This window comes from Balaenoptera physalus, assembly GCF_965194825.1.
Source record: "Balaenoptera physalus genome assembly, chromosome: 13".
NCBI lineage: Eukaryota > Metazoa > Chordata > Mammalia > Artiodactyla > Balaenopteridae > Balaenoptera > Balaenoptera physalus.
Window position 1 is genome coordinate 36,271,213 of NC_138892.1, and position 23,136 is coordinate 36,294,348.

A 23,136-nucleotide genomic window follows, 5' to 3' on the forward strand; every position below is an offset into this window, starting at 1 on the left:
GATGCTATTATAATACTGTTTTCCAGAGTTATACATATAAAAGGTTATACCCATCTAAAAATATCCAAAATATTTTTTAACTTCATAAAGAATAAATAAGTGATCATCTAAAATATAAATATTAATATACTTCAAATAAAATCCTTATAATTTCAAAAATTGGAAACAAAATATACAATAATATGAAAACTTTAAATTGTGGCACATGCTTTCAAAAAAATCAATACCATCATAGCACTATTATTTATTCTAATTTTTATTTTGCCATTTATCTAAATATATAGATACAGGTATCTTTTTGTTGTCTTTTTATCTAATTCTGTAGTATTATTTCTTGTATTACCTTCCTTCCTGCTTGTGAATTTCTTCTTCTCCTTTCCTATTTTTTCTGCATTTTTTTATACTATGCAGTTCATCAAATAGAAATTATTTTCTATTCAGCAGTAGATTACATTCTGAGGATTTTTTTTTCCTTTTAGATTACTGAGTGCTTTGTCCAATATCTTTCCTCATACCCATGGCACTTTTTGGTCATGGGCCCTATGTTGTTTTGTGTTACTTTTCTTCTTACTCATCATCAGTCAAGACTCAGTGTTTGCCAACAGAAAGAATGGAGAAAGTTTTCTTGATATCAGTCTACATTTGTATGGTGGTCCTTTTTCAGATCTACAGTTGAACTGCCCAGGGGTCCATCCTATCACTTAGCAATTGCCACTTCAAACCAAGAAGTTTTTCTGTTCTTTGTTTTATTGTTATTTTTTTTAATTTGAAGACTCTGCCTGTGTGCAGCAATCATTTCCATGAGAGCTGAAAATAACAGTGTAGAGGGTGCACCATCATTACCAAACAGTTGTTGAGGAATAGAAAGAAATACTTTGTGTTCCTGAGTTAGAAATTGACTCCCAACCATGTGCATTTTTTCCAGGCAATCTCTGTACATTAATCTGTTTTTGCTATGAAACAAACAACCTCATTATCTCAGTGGCTTAAAGTAACATGTAATTTGCTTGCTTCTTGGTTCATTGGTCAGCTGGGTGGCGCTGCTTCAGGCCTGTTCCATGTGTCTCCCACCATCCTTGTATCTAGGACATGTCTTTCTCATGGGGACTGATAGAAGTGTAAAAGGAACAAGTAGAAACAGTATACTTCATAATATCTTGGTTTAGAAGTGGCACACTGTCATAACTGTCCACATTTCATTGGCCAAGGCACGTTACATGGTCAAGTTCAAAATAAATGGGGCAGAAAAAGATACTTTGCCCATTCTAGTGAGAGCAACTTACTGCAAAGTCAAATAGGAGCATGCATCAATTAATTCTATTATAGAGAGGAGTGAAGAATTGGTAATCAATTGGCAACACCTACCACATTCTGTTTCATGAAGCAAACCCAAGCTTCATGTTGTGTTGTAGCATAAGCAGATTTTATTGTTAATAAATCTAATCTGCTTTATAATGTATGTCAATTTCTTTCAGATTCTCTCATTAAATTATCTGTCAATCTGGGCTTTTTGTGCTGCAAGTTTTTATCTTACTCTGTGTGTCCAATGGTATGCTACTGAGAAAATGAATGAGATCTTGTTGGAGCTTGTTAGAAAGTCATAAGGTTGAACTGATGACCTGCATTCTGTTTTGTTTTTTAAAACTGGAGTTGAACTAGACTTCTGTTTAAGAAGGATACAAAAACAATTTTCAAGTTATATGTGGAAATATATAACTTTTAATCCTATAGATAGTACAAAGCAACTTTGTAAACTGGGATAAGCCTAGATTCTCTCTTAGCTTCAGTAGTTTCATCTGTAAAGAAAGAAAATTAGAGTTATTGAAGTTAAAACTTGTGTAATGGCATATTCTTCAGTAATGTAGTAAACAAAATATTTTCCAATAAATTGTTAATCATGTGCTATCAAACAAATGAACAAACAACACTTTCTCATTTGTAAATTATATCTTTGGAAAAAAATCTCATAATTGTTCAATTACTCTAGTTATTAAAATGCATTAAAATTAAAATTCTAATATTATTTCTGATTTATCTCCTCTGGGAAGAGGCTGGAGGGAACCTTATAGGGTATGGAAATATTCTATGTCTTGACAGAGATGTGGGTTACATCAGTGTATGCGTTTGTCAAAAATAAAAATGTACATTTAAAATTTGAACATTTCACTATATGTAAATTTTATTATAAAAAAGAACTACAAACAATTTTTTAATTAGTAAGTTTGTTTTTAACAATGGCATGGGTTATCAATTCTCAAACTACTTTTTGTATATCACATAGGTTTGAACAAATAAGTAAATCCATTAAAAATAAGAGGAGTCAGGGAGAACGTTATTGAAGAATTTTCCTCAGCTTGTCCACTGAGAGGGTATAAAACAGTGACATACCAATAACAATGGGCATATTCAGAACCCAGGTCTTGGTTTCCAACAGTCATTTTCCAATAATGGGAAACAGGGCTCTTGGAAAATATACTCAATCTAAGTACAGGAAAAGTGAATCTTTCCTGGAACACTTTGTTATGCCATAAGTGAATAAAATGTCCAAATAATGATGGGAACATATGAAAAGTATATAAATGCTAGCTTTAAGGCATTTAAACTGGTCAATCTAGGATATTTTGAACATCAAAATATGTAAATAACAATAAGGAACTAAAACCCATTGAATAAAACAAGAATCCATGAAGCCATGCAGACAGGAAGGAAGGAAGGGTCGTTCCTTGAAGTAGACTGTTCACAAATAATAACAGAGGAAGTGATGGGCTAGAGGCAAAAGAATACTTGGCAATGCGGGAAACCTTGAGAAGCTCACTGAGGCTTCCAGTGTAGACTGTGAAGTCCGACTGGATGAAATGAAGGTAAAGAAGTAGGTAGTAGCCTAAAGGGTCCTATAGGCTGAGTTAAGGGTCTTGGATTTTTTTTTCCTTTAAGAGTCATAGAGACCCACTCAAGGACTTTAAGCAGGGCATTGGCATGATCAGATCTGTACTTTAGAATGATCATATTCATGTCAATGTGAAGCACAGAAGATTCGCAAAGAAGCTACTGCAGGAACATTGCTGAGAGATGATAATGGCCCAAGTTGAACTAGTGGCAGTGTGAATGGGTAGGTGGGGACAGATTTATGGCTGTTAGGCAGCTGGAATTTATAGGACTTGGCATCTGACTAGATGCAGGGTAGAGGGAAAGGTGTTCTGGTTTTCTGGTTTGGACAGCTAGATTGACAGTGAGTACTACTCAAAAGGTAGAAAACACAGAAAAAGGAGTGAGTTTCTTAATCTGTGTGTTTCTTTATCTGTGAGGTTGGCATTATTTTAATTATCTTGTAGGGTTGCCTATACTACACTAAGAACTAAATCCCTGGCACAGAGATGTTCAATAAACAGCAACAATTATTTTTATGTACAAAGTTGCATAGAAGCAGTTAGCCATTGGCAGCGGGAGACAAAGTGGTTACCAAGCATGTCAGAGAAGGCATTGCAGGGCTATTGAGCTGGGCCTTAAATGATGAGTAACAAATCACCAGGGCATAAATGGAGGGATGGGTGATGGGAAACCAAGATGAATGTTCTTCCTCTGTGATCCCATAGCACCTGGGCATCCTTTTCTCTTTTCCTGTGAGATCTTTGGGACCAGGGTCTGTGGACTTACTCACTGTTGTATCTGTACCTAACACAGTACCTGCCACAGAATAATGACATGGAATAATCATTTGTTGAATGCCTGAATGAATCAAAGAATGAACAAATGGACAAATGAAAGCAAAACTAAAAAAAAAGGCAGCTTGAAGTATTACAAGAGAAGGAATTTAGAGGTTTATCACACACATACGCTTGCCTTTGTCCTCTAGGTCAAAAAACATTGTCCTTTCAATTCTCCGAAAGCACTACACTAACTCCAACTGCAGGGCCTTTGCACCTGCCTGAAATACTCTTTCCCCTTCTACCCAGAGTTAATGCCCCTTATCCTTCACATTTCAGGTCAGTCATCCTTTCAGCAGGGAAGGATTCTTGCCAATACAAAGTCAGTCCCTCTACTATTTTACCCTCCTAGCACCAGGCATCTGTACTGTATCATTCTCACTTAAAAGTAGCTCTATATTTATGTCTATGACCGTTCATTTAGTAACTGTTTCCTTCAGTAGACAGTAAACTCCAAAGGACAGAATCATGTCTGTTTTTTATTCACCATTGGATTTCCAGTGCCTAAAGTACAGTGCCTGACACACAAAATAAAATGTTAGATACATGAATTAAAAATGGTCTCATCAGCAGTTAGTTGGTTCATTTCAGCACTCTGTATACAGTAGGGCTCAGTAAGTAAGAGTTGTTTGTTAAATGAAAGATTAGAACTGATTTTCTTTCCCAAATTTGTAAACAGTTGTTAACTAGTATGCTTGAAGTAAATAAATTCATTCCTACAAATTAAAAAAAAATAGAAATGATGGAATTAGAAAATCAATGAATGCTAAAATGATTGAGTATAATTTTGCTAAGAAAAATGGTATTTACATAGTTTCAAAATATCTCCTCACAAAGTATTTAATAATTATGAAGGGGAAAAGGAAATATAGTGACTTCATAGTAGATAAGCTTTGCTGATAACCTTTAACCATATGATCAAATTAATATCACATGCCTTTTACATGATGCCTTGAGTAGGACACAATATCCCTTCTGTGATATTCCTGACAAAAAATGTAATAGCTGAAACTGATCATAAACATCAGACAAATTCATGTTGAGGTATTTCACAAGATAGTGACATATATATGTGTGTATACACACACACATGCATACACACTGTGTATTAGAGAATTATGTAAAATGTTAAATATCCTGATCTTGATAATTATTCAATCATTATGTAAGGGAATGTTTTTATTCTTAAGGCATAAAAGTGGAAGGATTTAGTGGTAAAAGAACATGTGGATATACAGCAAGGTCCTACTGTATAGCACAGGGAACTATATTCAATATCCTGTGATAAACCATAATGGAAAAGAATGTAAAAGAATGTATGAATATGTATAACTGAGTCACTTCACTATACAGCAGAAATTAACACAACATTGTAAATCAACTATATTTCAATAAAAAAAAAACATGTTTCCAATTTAGACATGCACAAATACACACAATTTATTCTGTTCTCCACCTTAGGCAAGACTCATGGCTTAAGGAGTTTGAAGTAGGAGCAGGAACACAGTCTATACTCTCATTCCTCCTTTTTTCTGCAACTGGCAAGGAATGGTCAGAATAAGGGAGGGGATAGTGTTTGGCTAATAGTTGAGTGTGGCAGGGTTCATTGTACAGCCTCTTAACAAATCCTAAAAAGTAGTTATGTCTCCAATTGTTTGTTGGTCTCTTTAGAAAGCCTCTGTTTTCAGCTGGGGCCCCATCTGTCTATTAAGAAGGAACAAGAACTATCCCATTTATCATTCTGTGATATCAGGTTACATGTCTAACATTCAAAGTCTGGGTGAAGTAATTACATCCTTATATAGTGTGTGTAAAATACAGATTCTTTACAAGGTTGAACTCACTACATACACTGACCCTAACCTAAACATCATTCCACATTTTTATATATATATATATATATAAATATATATATATATATTTATATAAATATATATATATATTCGTATATATAAATACGAATATGTATGTATACCTATATATGTATATTTAAAAATAATATATATATATATATATATATATATATATATATATATATATAGGCTTTATTTTTAAATATACAGCCCAGGTCTGATAGTTTAGTCAATTAACTCTGCTACTAGAAATCTTTATTTATAAAGCAAAGTTTGTGCTGCTCCATAGACGTTACATTTCCCAGATACTCTCATGGTCCTTAGAGAGCCACTGGCAAAAACTATTACCAAGTAGAAAGAAAGCTAAAGAAGTCACTGAAGCGTGGTGTCAGAGAGCTCTAAATAAACAAGGAAAACAAAGATTTATAGAGTAACTGTGGAAAGAGAACATGTGGGTGTGAAGAATAAAATTGGCTCTGGAGGTTTCACTACAAATATATTGCCATCAATTTTTCTGGAGAGGAGGTAGAAGATTGCCTGATGACATTAAAATGCAGTGCAGATTGAAAGCAGCAAACATGTAGGAGACCAAAATAACCCCATAATAAAACTTTACCTCATTCATAATATTTATATCTATATAGCCGTGAACCAGCAATCTACTTGCCAACTGCATTTTCCTTTCGTAACCAGATGATGTGTGTCATATAGACATCAAATTCCACCCAGAATTAGGATATGTGACTCTACAATCAAACACTTAATATTTGGAGCAGAAAAGGTTATGTTTGTCTTCTGTACAAAGAAAATAATGTTTCTCTGAAACAGTCATGCAGTCATTCAGTATGTAACATACAACGGCCGCTATGAAGAGAAAATATACTAAACAAATAACCATGAGGCCAAGCAAAGTAATCTGCTTTGGATTCTACTACTCATAGTCCCAAGACTGTAAACAAATAACTTTTTTGTCTTAGTATACTTATTTGTAAAATAAGATAATTTTCAGGGTCATTTTTGTCTTTTCTAACAATTGTGAAATTCTGATTTCAAATACTGGTAGAAAATATCTTTTAGAGCCTCTTATTCCAGAGAGAAAAATAGTCAATTTTAAATTCTTTAGGTCATTATGAACCCATTGCAGCTTTTTTAAAATTAGCCTACTACAACAAAGAAGCTGATTTGTTCAAAATTAAGAATATGCAAGGTCCTCAACTAAGGCAGGCACCTTAAAAGATGATGCTTGTCATTCTTAAAACCTTACCTTTCCTTGTTTCTAGAGCAATAACTGGGGGCAAGTCTCAGCATGGCCTAACTAAGGAAATACCATGCCTGGGGCGGGGGGTGGGTAATTTTTTTTTTCTTTGCTCCATCTGTTGAAAAGGTCTATAAACAATTATATAATAATAAGAACATCTACAGGTCAAATATATTTTTCTAAATACAATTCTCCACTAAAAGGAACCCTAGGCTCCTTAGAAGAAAAGACTGATTTTAGGGCTGAGGAAGGGAAGGTACATGAGACTGGAACATTTTCTCATGCTAGAAAATAAGAAAATGCTCTAAGAATGATGGGACATGTCAAAAGGACACAGGGATTATCTTGAGGGACTCATACTGGTCACTCTAAGAACAACAAAAAATAATAACAATAGATTTTAACTCATTCAAGAAACAGTGGTCCATAAGTCCATACTGACTTACATGCATGCATGGATGTGTTTTTTTACTGAGGTTGACTGCCAAATAAAAAGTATAGAAAAAGTTGATTCTGTGAGAAAATCATCAGTGGATACTTAAACAAGTGGGTAAAAGTTAAATGAAGGATAGAATAATTGCATAAAATCAAAGTGTGTATCTCTCCCACATTACCTAAGAACAAAGGAGGAAAGTGGAATTTTATAGTGGAGAAACGCTTATAGGCAGATGCCACCTTAACCACATGATCAAATTTACTATACTGGAGCAAATTAATACCATGCATTTCCTGATATAATGTCATGAGAAATATTCCACCCCTCTTCTGTCATATTCATGTCCCCAATACATAATCTAAGTCTAATCATGAGGAAATATTAGAAAAATCCAAATTGAAGGACATTCTACAAAATAATTGCCCTCTACTTTTCACAAAAGTCAAATTCAAAAATGACAAAGCCTGTGGAACTCTTTCACAGTAATGGAGACTAAGGAGAAAGGATACTAAATGCAGTGTATGTTCTTGCATTAGATACTGGACTGGAAGATATAACAGCTATATATGAAAAACATTATTGAGACCACATTATGGAGATGGAATCTGCATATGGTGTCAATTTAATAGCAGAATTATATTACTGTCAATTTTTATTTTGATAGTTGTGCTATGGTTATTAAGAGAATGTCCTTGTTCTTAAGAAATAAACACTTAAAACATTTACATTAAAGTGGGTGCATTATCTCCAACTTACTCAAATAATTCAGACAAAATTTCACACACACATGGAGAGAGAAAGAATAAAAATGCAGTGAGAGCAAAATATAAACAATTGGTGAATCTGAGTAAGAGGCAAATAAGAGAGCTTTGTACTATCCTTGCAACTTTTTCTTAATTTTTAAAAGTATGTAATAATTTTAAAAATACAAAAAATATCAACAAAGTAGGAACAGAGAGATGATATAGTTTACTACAATGGAAAATAATGAAACCCTCCCCTAGTCTTTACAGTTGTCTCAGTTCTCAATCTTAGAGCCAATCAAAGGGGTGGCTGTGTTCTCTCGAGGAAGAATCCTACAATGCCCAGCAAGTTTAGGCAATACTGATCACTTTCACATTTTCCCAGAGAGACCTATGGCAATTTACCAGGATAACTGTCTCTGTGGAAAGGAGAATGATCAGATTATTCAATGGCTATTGCTTACAAGAAATAAGGTGATATACACACACACACACATATATATGTATACATACATATATGTCTGTATGTATATTTAAAAGGAAGAGAATGGGTCATGGTGTACTGGTAGGCTAGCTTTCTGGGGGAAAACAAATTCCTAATTTATAGTGTTTGCTGATTTTTAAGGCATAAATCCTCCCACCATGGCTAATTTCAAGCTACCAACAGTTAACAACTGGCTTATAAATTTTAAACAATTTTTTCTAATTTTTAACTTTTCAAATATTTTTATTATTGAGGTATAATTGACATAAACCATTATATTAGTTTCGGGTATATGACATAAGGATTTGATATTTGTATAAACTGCAAAATGATCCCCACAATAAATCTAGTTGACATTTGTCCCCATACATAGTTACAATTTTTTTCTTGTGATAAAGATACTTTTAAATTAATTTTTATTGAAGTAGAGTTGATTTACAGTGTTGTGTTAGTTTCTGCTATACAGCAAAGTGAATCAGTTATACATATACATATATCCACTCTTTTTTAGATTCTATTCCCATTATAGGTCATTATAGAGTATTGAGTAGAGTTCCCTGTGCTATACAGTAGGCTCTTATTAGTTATCTATTTTATATATAGTAGTATGTATATGTCAATCCCAATCTCCCAATTTATCCCTCCCCCCACTTCCCCTTTGGTAACCATAAGTTTGTTTTCTACATCTGTGACTCAACTGCTGTTTTGTCAATAGGTTCATATTTTTAGATTCCACATATAAGCGATATCATATGATACTTGTCTTTCTCTGTCTGACTAACTTCACTCAGTATGACAATCTTTAGGTCCATCCATGTCACTTCAAATGGCATTATTTCATTCTTCTTTATGGCTGAGTAATATTCCATTGCATATATGTACTACATCTTTATCCATTTCTCTGTCGATGGACATTTAGGTTGCTTCCATGTCCTGGCTATTGTAAATAGTGCTGCACTGAACATTGGGGTACATGTATCTTTTCGAATTATGTTTTTCTCCATATATATACGGAGGAGTGGGATTGCTGGATCATATGGAGCTCTATTTATAGTTTTTTAAGGAACCTCCATATTGTTCTCCATAGTGGCTGCACCAATATACATTCCCACCAACAATGTAGGAGGGTTTCCTTTTCTCCACACCCTCTCCAGCTTTTATTGTCTAGATTTTTTTGTTGATGGCCATTCTGACCAGTGTGAGGTTATACCTCATTATAGTTTCGATTTGCATTTCTCTAATAATTAGTGATGTTGAGCATCTTTTCATGTGCTTTTTGGCCATCTGTATGTCTTCTTTGGAGAAATGCCTATTTAGATCTTCCACCCATTTTTTGACTGGATTTTTTGTTTTTTTGATATTGAGCTGCATGAGCTGTTTGAATATTTTGGAGATTAATCCCTTGTTGGTCACTTCATTTGCAAATATTTTCTCCCATTCTGTGCATTGTCTTTTCCGTTTGTTTATGTTTTCCTTTGCTATGCAAAAGCTTTTAAGTTTAATTAGGTCCCATTTGTTTATTTTTGTTTTTATTTTCATTACTCTAGGAGGTGGATTGAAAAAGATCTTGCTGTGATGACAGAGAGTGTTCTGCCTATATTTTCCTCTAGGAGTTTTATAGTATCCAGCCTTACATTTAGGTCTTTAATCCATTTTCAGATTATTTTTGTGTATGGTGTTAGGGAGTGTTCTAATTTCATTCTTCTACATGCAGCTGTCCATTTTTCCCAGCACCACTTATTGAAGACACTGTCTTTTCTCCATTTATTTTCTTGCTTCCTCTGTCATAGATTAGGTGACTATAGGTGCATGGGTTTATCTCTGGACTTTCTATCCTGGTCCATTGATCTATATTTCTATTTTTGTGCCAGTACCATACTGTTTTGATTACTGTAGCTTTGTAGTATAGTCTGCAGTCAGGGAGCATGATTCCGCCAGCTCCGTTTTTCTTTCTCAAGATTGCTTTGGCTATTCGGGGTCTTTTCTGTTTCCATACAAATTGTAAAAATTTTTGTTCTAATTCTATGAAAAATGCTGTTGGTAATTTAATAGGGATTGCACTGAATCTGTAGACTACTTTGGGCAGTACAGTCATTTTGACAATATTGATTCTTCCAATCCAAAAACATGGTACATCTCTCCATCTGTTTGTGTCATCTTTGATTTCTTTCATCAGTATCTTATAGTTTTCTGGTACAGGTCTTTTGCCTCCTTTGGTAGATTCATTCCTAGGTATTTTATTCTTTTTGATGTAATGGTAATTGGGATTGTTTCCTTAATTTCCTTCTCATCTTTCATTATTAGTGTATAGGAATGCAGGAGATTTCTATGTATTAATTTTGTATCCTGCAACTTTACCAAGTTCATGAGCTCTAGTAGTTTTTTGGCAGCATCTTTAGGATTTTCTATGTGTAGTATCATGTCATCTGCAAACAGTGACAGTTTTACTTCTTTTCGAATTTGGATTCCTTTTATTTCTTTTTCTTCTCTGACTGTCGTGGCTAGGACTTCCAAAATTATGTTGAATAAAAGTGGATAGAGTGGACATCCTTGTCTTGTTCCTGATCTTAGAGAAATGCATTCAGTTTTTCACCATTGAGAATGGTATTTGTTGTGAGTTTGTCATATATGGTCTTTATTATATTGAGGTATGTTCCCTCTATGCCCATCTTCTGGAGAGTTTTTTTTTTATCATAAATGGATGTTGAATTTTGTCCAAAGCTTTTTTCTGCATCTGGATAAAGACTTTTAAGATCTACTCTCTTAGCAATATTTGAATATGCAATACAGTATATTATATTAACTGCAGTTGACCCTTGAAGAACACAGTTTTGAACTATTAGGTGCACTTATCCATGGTTTTTTTCAGTAGTAAATTTGACAGTACTATGCCATCTGTGGTTGGTTGAATCAAAAAATGCAGAGTTGCGGATATGAGAAACTACAGATATGAAGAGGTGACTATAAGTTATAATGTGGATTTTCAACTTCATGCGGTTTTGGTACCCGTAACCCCCGCATTGTTCAAGAATCAACTGTATAGTCAGCATGCTATGCATTACATCCCCATGATTTATTTATTTCATAACTGGAAGTTTGTACAATTTGACCCCCTTCCCCTATTTTACTTAACCCCCATGCCCCCACCTCTGTATCTGTGAGGTTGTTGGTTTTTTTAGATTCCATATGTGAGATCATAAGACATTTTTATGTCTTTGACTTATTTTACTTGGCATAACACTCTCAAGGTCTATCCATGTTGTCACAAATGGCAAGATTTCCTTCTTTGTTATGACTGAATAATATTTTATTGTATATATACATGCCACAGTTTCTTTATCCATTTGTTAACTGATAGACACTTAGGTTATTCCTGTATCTTGGCTATTGTAAATAATCCTGCAAGACTGTGAGGGTGCGTATGTCTTATTTAGTTTTTTTCATTTTCATTGGCTACGTACCCAGAAGTATAATTGCTGCTTCTATTTTTTACTTTTATTGAAGAATCTTCATACTGTTTTCCATAGTGGCTGCACCAATTTAAATTCCCACCAAAAGTGCACAAGGGTTCCCTTTTCTCCACATCGTCACCAATATCTGTTATTTCTTGTCTTTGATAGTAGCCATTCTTACAGGTGTGAGGTAATATCTCATTGTGGTTTTGATTTGCATGTCTCTGAGAATTATTGATGTTGAGCATCTTTTTATGTACCTGTTGGCCATCTGTATTTCTTCTTTGGAAAATGTCTATTCAGATCTTCTGCCTATTTTTTAATTATATTGTTGCTGTTGTTGCTATTGAGTTGTATGAATTCTTTGGATATTAACTCCTTATCATTATTTTCTCCCATTCAATAGGTTATCTTTTCATTTTGTTGTTTATTTCCTTTGGTGAACTGTCTCAATTTCCTGAACTGTGGATTAAGAGCTATTGTGATACAAAGTCCAAGTGGAAAGCCTTAAAATGCACACATTTCCCTTGCCAAATAGTAAGAAGTACAGTTGACCCTTAAACACCACAAGGGTTAATCCACATGTAATTTATAGTTGGTCCTCCATATCTGCAGTTTCTCGCATGTGCCAATTCAACCAACTACGGACTGTGTTGTTCTGTAATATTTACTACTGAAAAATATCTGTGTATAAGTGGACCTGCACAGTTCATACCTACATTCAAGGATCAACTGTGATATCATATTCCAGGTGTAATGGCAGGGACTAATTTTATCACCCTGTAAAGTGTCACTAAAGTGTGCATGAATAATTGTCCCTATCATAATGCTCTTAATTTACTAGTATAAACCCTGCAAAATCCAGAAGAATAATGGTGGTAATGGTGAATGTATTAGATATTTATTGCTGCAAGATGAATCACCACAAACCTAGTGGCTAAAAACAACACACATTTATTATCCACAATTTCTGTAAGTCAGAAGTCTGGGCACAGTTTAACTCGGCCTTTGGTTTCAGGGTCATAGGAGGCTATAATACACGTGTAGGCTAGAGGGTCAGCTGTGGAAATATCTGCTTCACAGCCCCTTAAGGTTGTTGGCAAAATTCATTTCAAGTGTTTGCATGACTGAGGTTTCAGTTTCTTGCTGGAGAATGCTATTCCACAAAGGGGCTACACACAGTTCCTTGGATGTGGGATTTCTAACATGGCCTTTACTCCATGGCAGCTTGCTTCTTCAAGCCAACAAGGGGGTATCTCTAGTACATTGGTTAGTAAGATGGAGTTCAAATATACCATAATTACAGTAGTGACATCCCAGTATCTTTGCCATGTTTCATTGTTTAGCAACAAGTAAAAGGAAGAGCTTATATAAGATCATGAATAGCAGTAAGCAGGAATCGTTGGGAGTTACCTTAGTGTTCAGTAGAGTGGACTTCTTAACTTTCTTAATCATAGCCACTGTTATACTAGCTATAGTATATTTGCTTGAACAGAGAGGGATATTTCATAATGATATAGGAATTTCCTCTCAGGAGGATATTATAATGCTAAATCTTTATGTACCTGATAACATAGCTTTAAGTTGAAGCCTACCAAAATTCTTATAAACAACAGAATGGCTAAATTATGGCAGAGCCACACAATGGAATACTACAATGCAATGAGACTGAACAAACTCCAATATGGTATATTTCAAAATGTTTCTAAAAACCTATCTAAAATAGTTATGCATGTGTATTTTTACAGAAATGAGAGAACAAAAACATTGACTTCATATGAAACAGAAATCCAGACAAAAATTATATGTAGTTTATTTTTACTGCTAAAAGTATGAACTACCAAGAATATTTATCTTTTATGACACCAGATAACTTCAAAACATAATAGCAACAGTTTCAAAACATGACAACTAAGAGTATACAAAGAATAAAGCCAATTTAGTTTTAGCTTAAAGCAGTCCCTTTAGTATTTCTTTCAAGACCAGTCCAGTGGTGATGAACTCCTTTAACTTTTGCCTATCTAGAAAACTCTTTACCTCTCCCTCAATTCTGCAGGACGACCTTGCTGGATATATTATTCCTGGCTGGCACTTTTTTTCTTTCAGCACTTTGAATATATTGTATTACTCCCTTAAGACATGCAAAGTTTCTGCTGGAAATTGTGGTGATAGTCTAATGGGGTTCCCTTATACATAACAAGTTGTTTTCCCTTGTTGCTTTAATATTATGTGTATCCTTGTAAGTCTTTGGGGTTTGCTAGATCTGGATGTCTATTTCCTTGATCTGGTTAGTGAAGTTTACAGTTTTTATTTTTAATGTAAGTTTTCTGCCCCATCTCTCTCTCTTCTCCCTCTAGGACCCCTATAGTTCAAATGTTGTTCCATTTGATGTTGGCCCCTAAATCCCTTAAGCTATTTCACTCTTATTTATTTACTTATTTATTTTTTATTTTTGCTTCCTTGATTAGGTAAGTTCTACTGCCCTCTCTTCCAGTTCAGTGATTCGTTCTTCTGCTTCAACTGGTCTGCTGTTGAGCCCCTCTATTGTATTCCTTATTTATATATTTTAATTTTTATCTTCTATTGGAGTATAGTTGATTTACAATGTTCTGTTAGTTTCCAGTGTTCAGCAACATGATTCAGTTACATATATACATATATCCCTTCTTTTTCAGATTCTTTTCCTATACAGGTTATTACAGAGTATTGAGAAGAGTTCCCTGTACTATACAGTAGGTCCTTATTAGTTATCTATTTTATATATAGTAGTGTGTATATGTCAATCCCAATCTCCCAGTTTATCCCTCCCCCTGTCCTTTCCCCTCTGGTAACCATAAGTTTGTTTTCTACATCTGTGACTCTATTTCTGTTTTCTAAATAACTTCATTTGTATCATTTTTTTAGATTTCACATATAAGTAATGTCATATGATATTTGTCTCTGTCTGACTTACTTCACTTAGTATGATAATCTCTAGATCCATCCATGTTGCTGCAAATGGCATTACTTCATTCTTTTTATGGCTGAGAAATATCCCATTGTATATTTGTACAACATCTTCTTTATTCATTCCTCTATTGATGGACATTTAGGTTGCTTCCATATCCTGGCTATAGTAAATAGTGCTGCAATGAATATTGGGGTACATGTATCTTTTCAATATGGTTTTCTCTGGATATATGGCTGCGAGTGGGATTGCTGGATCACATGGTAACTCTATTTTTAGTTTTTTAAGGAACCTCCATACTGTTCTCCATAGTGACTGCACCAACTTACATTCCCACCAACAGTGTAGGAGGGTTCCCTTTTCAGCACACCCTCTCCAGCATTTGTTCTTGGTAGATTTTTTGATAATGGCCATTCTGACTCCTGTGAGGTGATACCTCATTGTAGTTTTGATTTGAATTTCTCTAATAATTAGTGATGTTGAGCATCTTTTCTTTATGGCCATCTGTATGTTTCTTTAGAGAAATGTCTATTTAGATCTTCTGCCCATTTTTTGTTTGGGTTGTGTGTTTTTTTGATATTGAGCTGCATGAGCTGTTTGTATATTTTGGAGATTAATCCCTTGTCATAGCATCATTTGCAAATATTTTCTCCCATTCTGTGGGTTGTCTTTTCATTTTGTTTTGGTTTTCTTTGCTGTGCAAAAGCTTTTAAGTTTACTTAAGTCCCATTTGTTTATTTTTGTTTTTATTTTCATTACTCTGGAAGGTGGATCAAAAAAGATATTGCTGTGATTTATGTCAGAGAGTGTTCTGCCTATGTTTTCCTCTAAGAGTTTTATAGTGTCCAGTATTACATTTAGATCTTTAATCAGTTTTGAGGTTATTTTGTGTATGGTGTTAGAGAATGTTCTAATTTCATTCTTTTACCTGTAGCTGTCCAGTTTTCCCAGCACCACTTATTGAAGGGACTGTCTTTTCTTCATTGTATATTCTTGCCTCCTTTGTCATAGATTAATTGACCAAAGGTGTGTGGGTTTATTTCTGGACTTCCTATCCTGTTCCATTAATCTATATTTATATTTTTGTGCCAGTACCATACTGTTTTGGTTACTGTCGCTTTGTATTATAGTCTGAAGTCAGGGTGCCTAATTCCTCCAGCTCCATTTTTCTTTCTCAGGATTACATTGGCTATTTTGGGTCTTTTGTGTTTCCATAAAAATTAAAAAAAATTTTTTTGTTCTATTTCTATGAAAAATACTATTGGTAATTTGATAGGGATTGCATTGACTCTGTAGATTGCCTTGGGTGGTATAGTCATTTTGAAGATAGTGGTTCTTCCAATCCAAGAACATGGTATGGTATATCTTTCCATGTACTTGTGTCACCTTCAATTGCTTTCATCAGCATCTTATAGTTTTCAGAGTACAGGTCTCTTGTCTCCTTAGGTAGGTTTATTCCTAGGTATTTTATTCTTTTTAATGCAGTGGTAAATGGATTGGTCATGGATGGTGAATGGTAAATGGGATTGTTTCCTTAATTTCTCTTTCTGAACTTTTGTTGTTAGCGTATAGAAATGCAAGAAATTTCTGTGTATTAATTTTGTATCCTGCAACTTTACCAGATTCATTGATGAGCTCTAGTAGTTTTCTGGTAGCATCTTTAGGATTTTCTATGTATAGTTAACATGTCATCTGCAAACAGTGACAGTCTTACTTTTTCTTTTCCAATTGGGATTCCTTTTATTTCATTTTCTTCTCTGATTGCCATGGCTAGGACTTCCAAAACTACGTTTAATCAAGGTGTCTAGAGTGTGGACATCCTTTTCTTGTTCCTGATTTTAGAGGAAATGCTTTCATATTTTCACCATTGAATATGATGTTAGCTGTAGGTTTGTCATATATGGCTTTGATTATGTTCCCTCTATGCTCACTTTTTGGAGGGTTTTTATCATAAATGGGTGTTGAATTATGTCAAAAGCTTTTTCTGCATCCATTGAGATGATCATAAGGTTTTTATTCAATTTGTTGATGTGGTGTATCACACTGATTGATTTGTGGATGTTGAAAAATCCTTGCATCCCTAAAATAAATCTCACTTGATCATGGTGTATGATCCTTTTAATGTGTTGTTGATTTGGTTTACTAGTTTTGATAAGGAATTTTGTGTCTATGTTCATCAGTGATATTGGTCTGTAATTTTCATTTTTTGTGGTATCTTTTTCTGGTTTTGGTATCAGGGTGATGGTGGCCTCATAGAATGAGTTTGGGAGTGTTCTTTCCTTTGCAACTTTTTGGGATGGTTTCAGAAGAATAGGTGTTAACTCTTCTCTAAATGTTTGAAAGAATTCACCTGTGAAGATGTCTGTTCCTGGACTTCTGTTTGATGGAAATTTTTAAATCACAGTTTCAATTTCAGTACTTGTGATTGGTCTGTCCATATTTTCTGTATCTTCCTGGTTCAGTCTTGGAAGATTGTACCTTTCTAAGAATTTGTCCATTTGTTCCAGGTTGTCCATTTTATTGGCATAAAATTGCTTGTAATAGTCCCTTATGATTCTTTGTATTTCTATGGTGTCCATTGTAACTTCTCCTTTTTCATTTCTAATTGTACTGATTTGAGCCCTCTCCCTCTTTTCCTTGATGAGTCTGGCTAAAGGTTTATCAATTTTGTTTATCTTTTCAAAGAACCAGCTTTTAGTTTCATTGATCTTTTCTAATGTTTTCTTCATCTCTATTGCATTATTTCTGCTCTGATCTCTATGATGTCTTTCCTTCTACTAACTTTGGGTTTTGTTTGTTCTTCTTTCTCTAGTTGTGTTAGGTGTAAGGTTAAGTTGTTTATTTGAGATTTTTCTTGTTTCCTGAGGTAAGATCATATTTCTATAAACTTCCCTCTTAGAACTGCTTTGCTTTGTTCCCATAGGTTTTGGATGGTCATGTTTTCATTTTCATTTGTCTCTAGGTATCTTTTTGATCTCCTCTTTGAGTTCTCCAGTGATCCACTGGTTGTTTAGTAATATGTTGTTTAGCCTCCATGGGTTTGTGTTTTTTACAGTGTTTTTGTTTTTGTTTTTTGTTTTTTTGTAGTTGATTTCTAATCTCATAGTGTTTTGGTCTGGAAGGATGTTTGATGTGATTTCAATTTTCTTAAATTTATTGAGGCTTGATTTTTGGCTCAGCATGTGATCTATCCTGGAGAATGTTCCATGTACACTTGAGAAGAATGTATTAATATATTCTGTTGCTTTCAGATGGAATGCTCTATAAATATCAGTTAAGTCCATCTGCTCTAATGTGTCATTTAAGGCCTGTGTTCCCTTATTAATTTTCTGTCTGAATGATCTTTCATAACATTATGTCCATTGATGTAAGTGTGGTGTTAAAGTCTCACACTATTATTGTGTTACTGTTGATTTCTCCTTTTATGGCTGTTAGCATATGCCTTATGTTCTGAGGTGCTCCTATGTTGGGTGCATATATATTTACCATTGGTATATCTTCTTCTTGGATTGATCCCTTGATCATTATGTAGTGTCCTTCTTTGTCTCTTTATTTCAACGTCTATTTTGTCTGATATGAGTATTGCTACTCCAGCTTTCTTTTGATTTCCATTTGTATGGAATACCTTTTTCCATCCCCTCACTTTCAGTCTGTATGTGTCCCTAGATCTGAATGGGTCTCTTGTAGACAGCATATATACAGGTCTTGTTTTTGTATCCATTCAGCCAGTGTATGTCTTTTGGTTGGAGCATTTATCCATTTACATTTAATGTAATTATTGATATGTGTTCTTATTGCCATTTTGTTAATTGTTTTGGATTTGTTTTTGTAGGTTGTTTTTCTTCCCTTCCTCTTTTGTGATTTGATGACTATCTTTAGTGTGTTTGGTTTGCTTTTTCTTTTTTGTGTATCTGTTGCAGTTTTTTTTAGTTTGCATTTCCCATGAGGTTTTGATAAAGCAGTACAAGATTGTTTTAAGTTGCTGGTTTGTTAATTTCAAATGCATTTCCAATTTCCTGAATTTTTACTCTCCTCTTCTCACAGTTGCTGGTTTTGATATCATATTTGCATGTGGATGATTTCCTACCTTTCCTGTATGTTTGCCTTTACTGGTGTATTTTTACATTAATAATTTTCTTATTTCTAGTTGTGGCCTTTTCTTTTCCACCTAGAGAAGGGCCTTTAGCATTTGTTGTAAAGTTGGTTTGTTGGTGCTGAATACTCTTAGCTTTTACTTGTCTGTAAAGCTTTTGATTTATCTGTCGAATCTGAATGAGAGCCTTGCTGGGTAGAGTATTCTTGGTTGTAGGTTTTTCCCTTTCATAACTTGAAATATATCATGCCCTTCCCTTGTGGCCTGCAGAGTTTATGTTGAAAAATCAGCTGATAACGTTATAGGAATTCCCTTGTATGTTATTTGTTGCTTTTCATATTTTCCCTTTGTTTGTAATTTTTGTCAATTTGATTAATATGTGTCTTGGCATGTTCCTCTTGGGTTAATCCTGCCTGGGACTCTCTGTGCTTCCTGGACTTGAGCAAGTGTTTCCTTTCCCATGTTAGGGAAGGTTTTGGCTATTATCTCTTCAAATATTTTCTCAGGTCCTTTCTCTCTTTGTTCTCCTTCTGGGACCCCTACACACCCCCATGGTGTGTTTCATGTTGTCCAGAGGTCTCTCAGACTGTGTTCATTTCTTTTCATCTTTCTTTATTCTGTTCTGCAGCAGTTAGTTATTTCTACCAATCTGTCTTCCAGCTCACTTATTTATTCTCCTGCCTCATTTATTCTATTGATTCCTTTTAGTGTATTTTTCATTTCAGTTATTGTATTGTTCATCTCTGGTTTATTCTTTAAATCTTCTCTTTGTTAAGCATTTCTTGTATCTTCTCAGTCTGTGCCTCCATTCTTTTTCTGAGATCTTGGATCATCATCTTTACTATCATTATTCTGAATTGTTTTTCAGGCCGATTGCCTATCTCCACTTCACTTAATTGTTCTTCTGAGGTTTTTATCTTGTTCCTTCATCTGAAACATATTGCTCTGCCATCTCATTTTGTTTAACTCTGTGTTTGTGGTCTTCATTCCACAGGCTGCAGGATCATAGTTCTTCTTGCTTCTGGTGTCTGACCACTGTGGGTGGAGCTTGGTCTTTTCTATCTGGTGGGCAGGGGTGTGTATAAAGGTGGCTGTGGGCTCAGGACGACTTTAGGCAGTCTGGGTGGTGCTGTGTTCCCTACCAGTTGGTTGTTTGCAGAGGCATCCCAGTACTGGAACCTGCAGGCTGTTGGGTGGGGCCAGGCCTCAGTGCCAAAATGGCAACTTCTGGGAGAGCTCACGCTGAGGAATATTCCTTGGGGCCTCTGCCATCTGTGTCCTTGCCCCCACAGTGGGTCACAGCCAACCTGCACCTCACTAGGAGATCCCTCTAAGGCTCACAGGTAGGTCTGGCCCAGGCTCCTATGGGGCCACTGCTTTACCATGGGTCCCAGTGCATGTGAAAACTTGTGTGCATCCTCCAAGAGTGGAAACTCTGTTTCCCCCAGTCCTGTTGAGCTCCTGCACTCATGCCCTGCTGGTCTTCAAAACCAAATGCTCTGAGGGCTCCTTCTCCCATTGCCAGACCCCCCAGGCTGGGGAGCCTGCCATGGGGCTCAGAACTCTCACTCCTGTGGGAGAACCTCTTTGATATAATTATTTTCCAGTTTGTGGGTCACCCACCCACTGACCATCACGAAAGTGCCCCTCCTACCATCTCATTTTAGCTTCTTCTTTGTCTTTGGATGTAGAACATCTTTTTTGGTAGTTTCCAGTCTGTCTTTTTTGTTGATGGTTGCTCAGCAGTTAGTTAGTTGTGATTTTGGTGTTTTCATGAGTGGAAGTGAGCTCAAATCCTTCTACTCTGCCATCTTGTCTCCCTTTCTCTATTGTATTCTTTAGCTCTGTGACTTCTATTTGGTACTTTCTTAGATTTTCTCTGTTCATCCATTCCTCTGCAGAGTTTGGTTAGCATCTTAATGACCATTATTTTGAACTCTTCATCTGGTAAATTACTTATTTCTGTTTTATTAAGGGTTTTTTTTCTGTAAAGTGTTATTTTGTTCTTTAGTTTGGAACATATTCCTCTATTTGTGTGGCTCTTATACATTAGATAAAACAGCCACCTCTCCCTGTCAGGAAGGAGTGATCTCATGTAAGATATAAACCTTACCATTCAGTACTGCCCTAGCTCTTGGTTGTCTCTTAAACCTCTGTGACCCTCCAAGCAGCCTATTTTATTTACAGTGATTCCCAGTAGACGAGGGTGTGCCAAGACATGTCAGTGTCCCAAAGGGGAAGATCTCACTTGGCACCTAGATTATCTTTCTACATTTTTAAACTCCTTACTATCAACAAATATTAGTTTTATTTTTTGTAAAAAGTATTCACTCTTTTAAAAATGTTCTTCCTATACACCAAATAAAACATCCATCTATTTTTGCTAAAACTCAAAAGATATTCACATACATTTTCTGCCATCTTAATCATCTCAGACTGAGAACAGTCATATCTGTTTAATAGAGATAATTTATTGACTCAAACACAGGTCTATTATAAATGACTGCATGGCACCTGACTTCTTTGATTAACATAATTTTGTCTATGGAACAAAATCAACAACAAAAAAGGACAAATTAGTTCATATCAGAAGATACTAAAAAGATATAACATTATAAATATTTATAAGAATGAAAACATTTCAAAATCAACATCACAAAACAACAGGCTTTTTTACTTGAAATGAAAAGGTTGCATTCTAGTAGTTAATGTATAAAATAACTTATTTTCACAGTTAATGTTTCCTGCTTAAGATACCTCAGCATCTCCAATTATTCTTTAGGTAAAATCCTTATCTATTTTGTTACTATACTCATCTGAGGAATTGCTCATAGAATACCTTTAGAGTATTTAGCCATTAATAAGAAAATCAGGGTGAGCCTCTGAATTCCATTTCTGATATAAAATTGTTAAGTCAGCAGGAGTAAACTTATGTTAACTAGGATGTGCATTTATGCTTCCTCAGGGAACAGAAATAAAGACATCAAGAGTTAGCTAAGCTACGTGAAAGAGAAAAGAATGCTATTAGAGTTCCCTTTGACACACTGAGTGGTTGCTTAGAGAAAAAGATCTGATGTCTTTAGCTTCAAAAAACTAAATGAATGAGTCATGTCCTTTTCTTTCTAACAAACACCTCACACCCAAAGATATGACACTGGTAATATTTTAGTTAAATCAATTGGAAAAACTTCAATGGAAAAATCTGTAGATTCTGTACTTCAAGGAATATCACTTATTTTGGAGTAGATCAGACCTGCTAGTCAACATAACAATATTTATTATAGCTAATATTTGAGTGCCTACTACCTGTAGACATAATTATCTCTTACTACAATATTACCTATTTAATCCTTATCCTTATCAAAAAAAAAAAAAAAAACCCAAAAACAAGAAGAAGAAGAAATCCAGGGACAGGTACAGGGAAGTCAGAACTTATCCCAGGTCACATGGCTTTGAACGTAAACAGATTCACTCCAGAGCTGGAACTGAAAATGGGCATCCTATAAGCAAAGCTACAAAAATAGGATTATAAGACTTAGGTGTAGAATAAGATATTTTGATTCTTTATGCTTTTTTTCAATTATTTGAATTTTATATAGGGGAGTTGAAGATATAGGATAAAAGTTTGGTTGAGCTGACATTATGATGAACCAATTATGGATTCTGGAAAATAATAGGGACCAGGGAAAGCTTTCCAGCAGAGGAACAGTAAAATCAAAGTGGTGCCTTAAGGAGAAAGAAGACTAAAATTTAAATTAATGTCAACGATTAAACTGCTGTTAAACTATAACCTTGGAATCACATAAGATGTGAGAGTATTGAGTATGCTTTTGAGAAATAGCATTACTTCATGGTTCCACTCAGATTTATAATGAATAATGAAGCACATTTTGGCACCTGTTAGGTATCTTATGAATAATCTGCAACTGGATAAATTACTTGGATGGACTTCTTGGGTAACAGATACATAATGTAAATCCAAACTAATATTAATAATATACTGATAACATTTAAAATTTATTAATTAAAAAATTAAATATCCTATAATTCTCATCATTTTCCATTCCTATTATCACTAACCTAATTCAGGCTGCTACAACCTCATGCACCAAAACAGTGCATCAGCCTCCCTAACAGTGTCTAAGTAAGTTTCAATCTATCACCTT

General features: G+C 34.8%; 1 protein-coding gene across 3 annotated transcripts in view; it reads right to left on the reverse strand.

The window, feature by feature from the left end:
- Positions 1-244: 244 nt before the first annotated feature.
- TMTC2 (transmembrane O-mannosyltransferase targeting cadherins 2) overlaps positions 245-23,136 on the reverse strand; it is an 874,097-nt gene continuing 851,205 nt past the window's right edge. For all 3 annotated transcript variants that reach the window (XM_082418933.1, XM_082418934.1, XM_082418936.1), the window contains one exon: positions 245-1,796. The gene's annotated coding sequence lies outside the window, so the exon portion shown is untranslated. The remainder of the gene's footprint in view (positions 1,797-23,136) is intronic.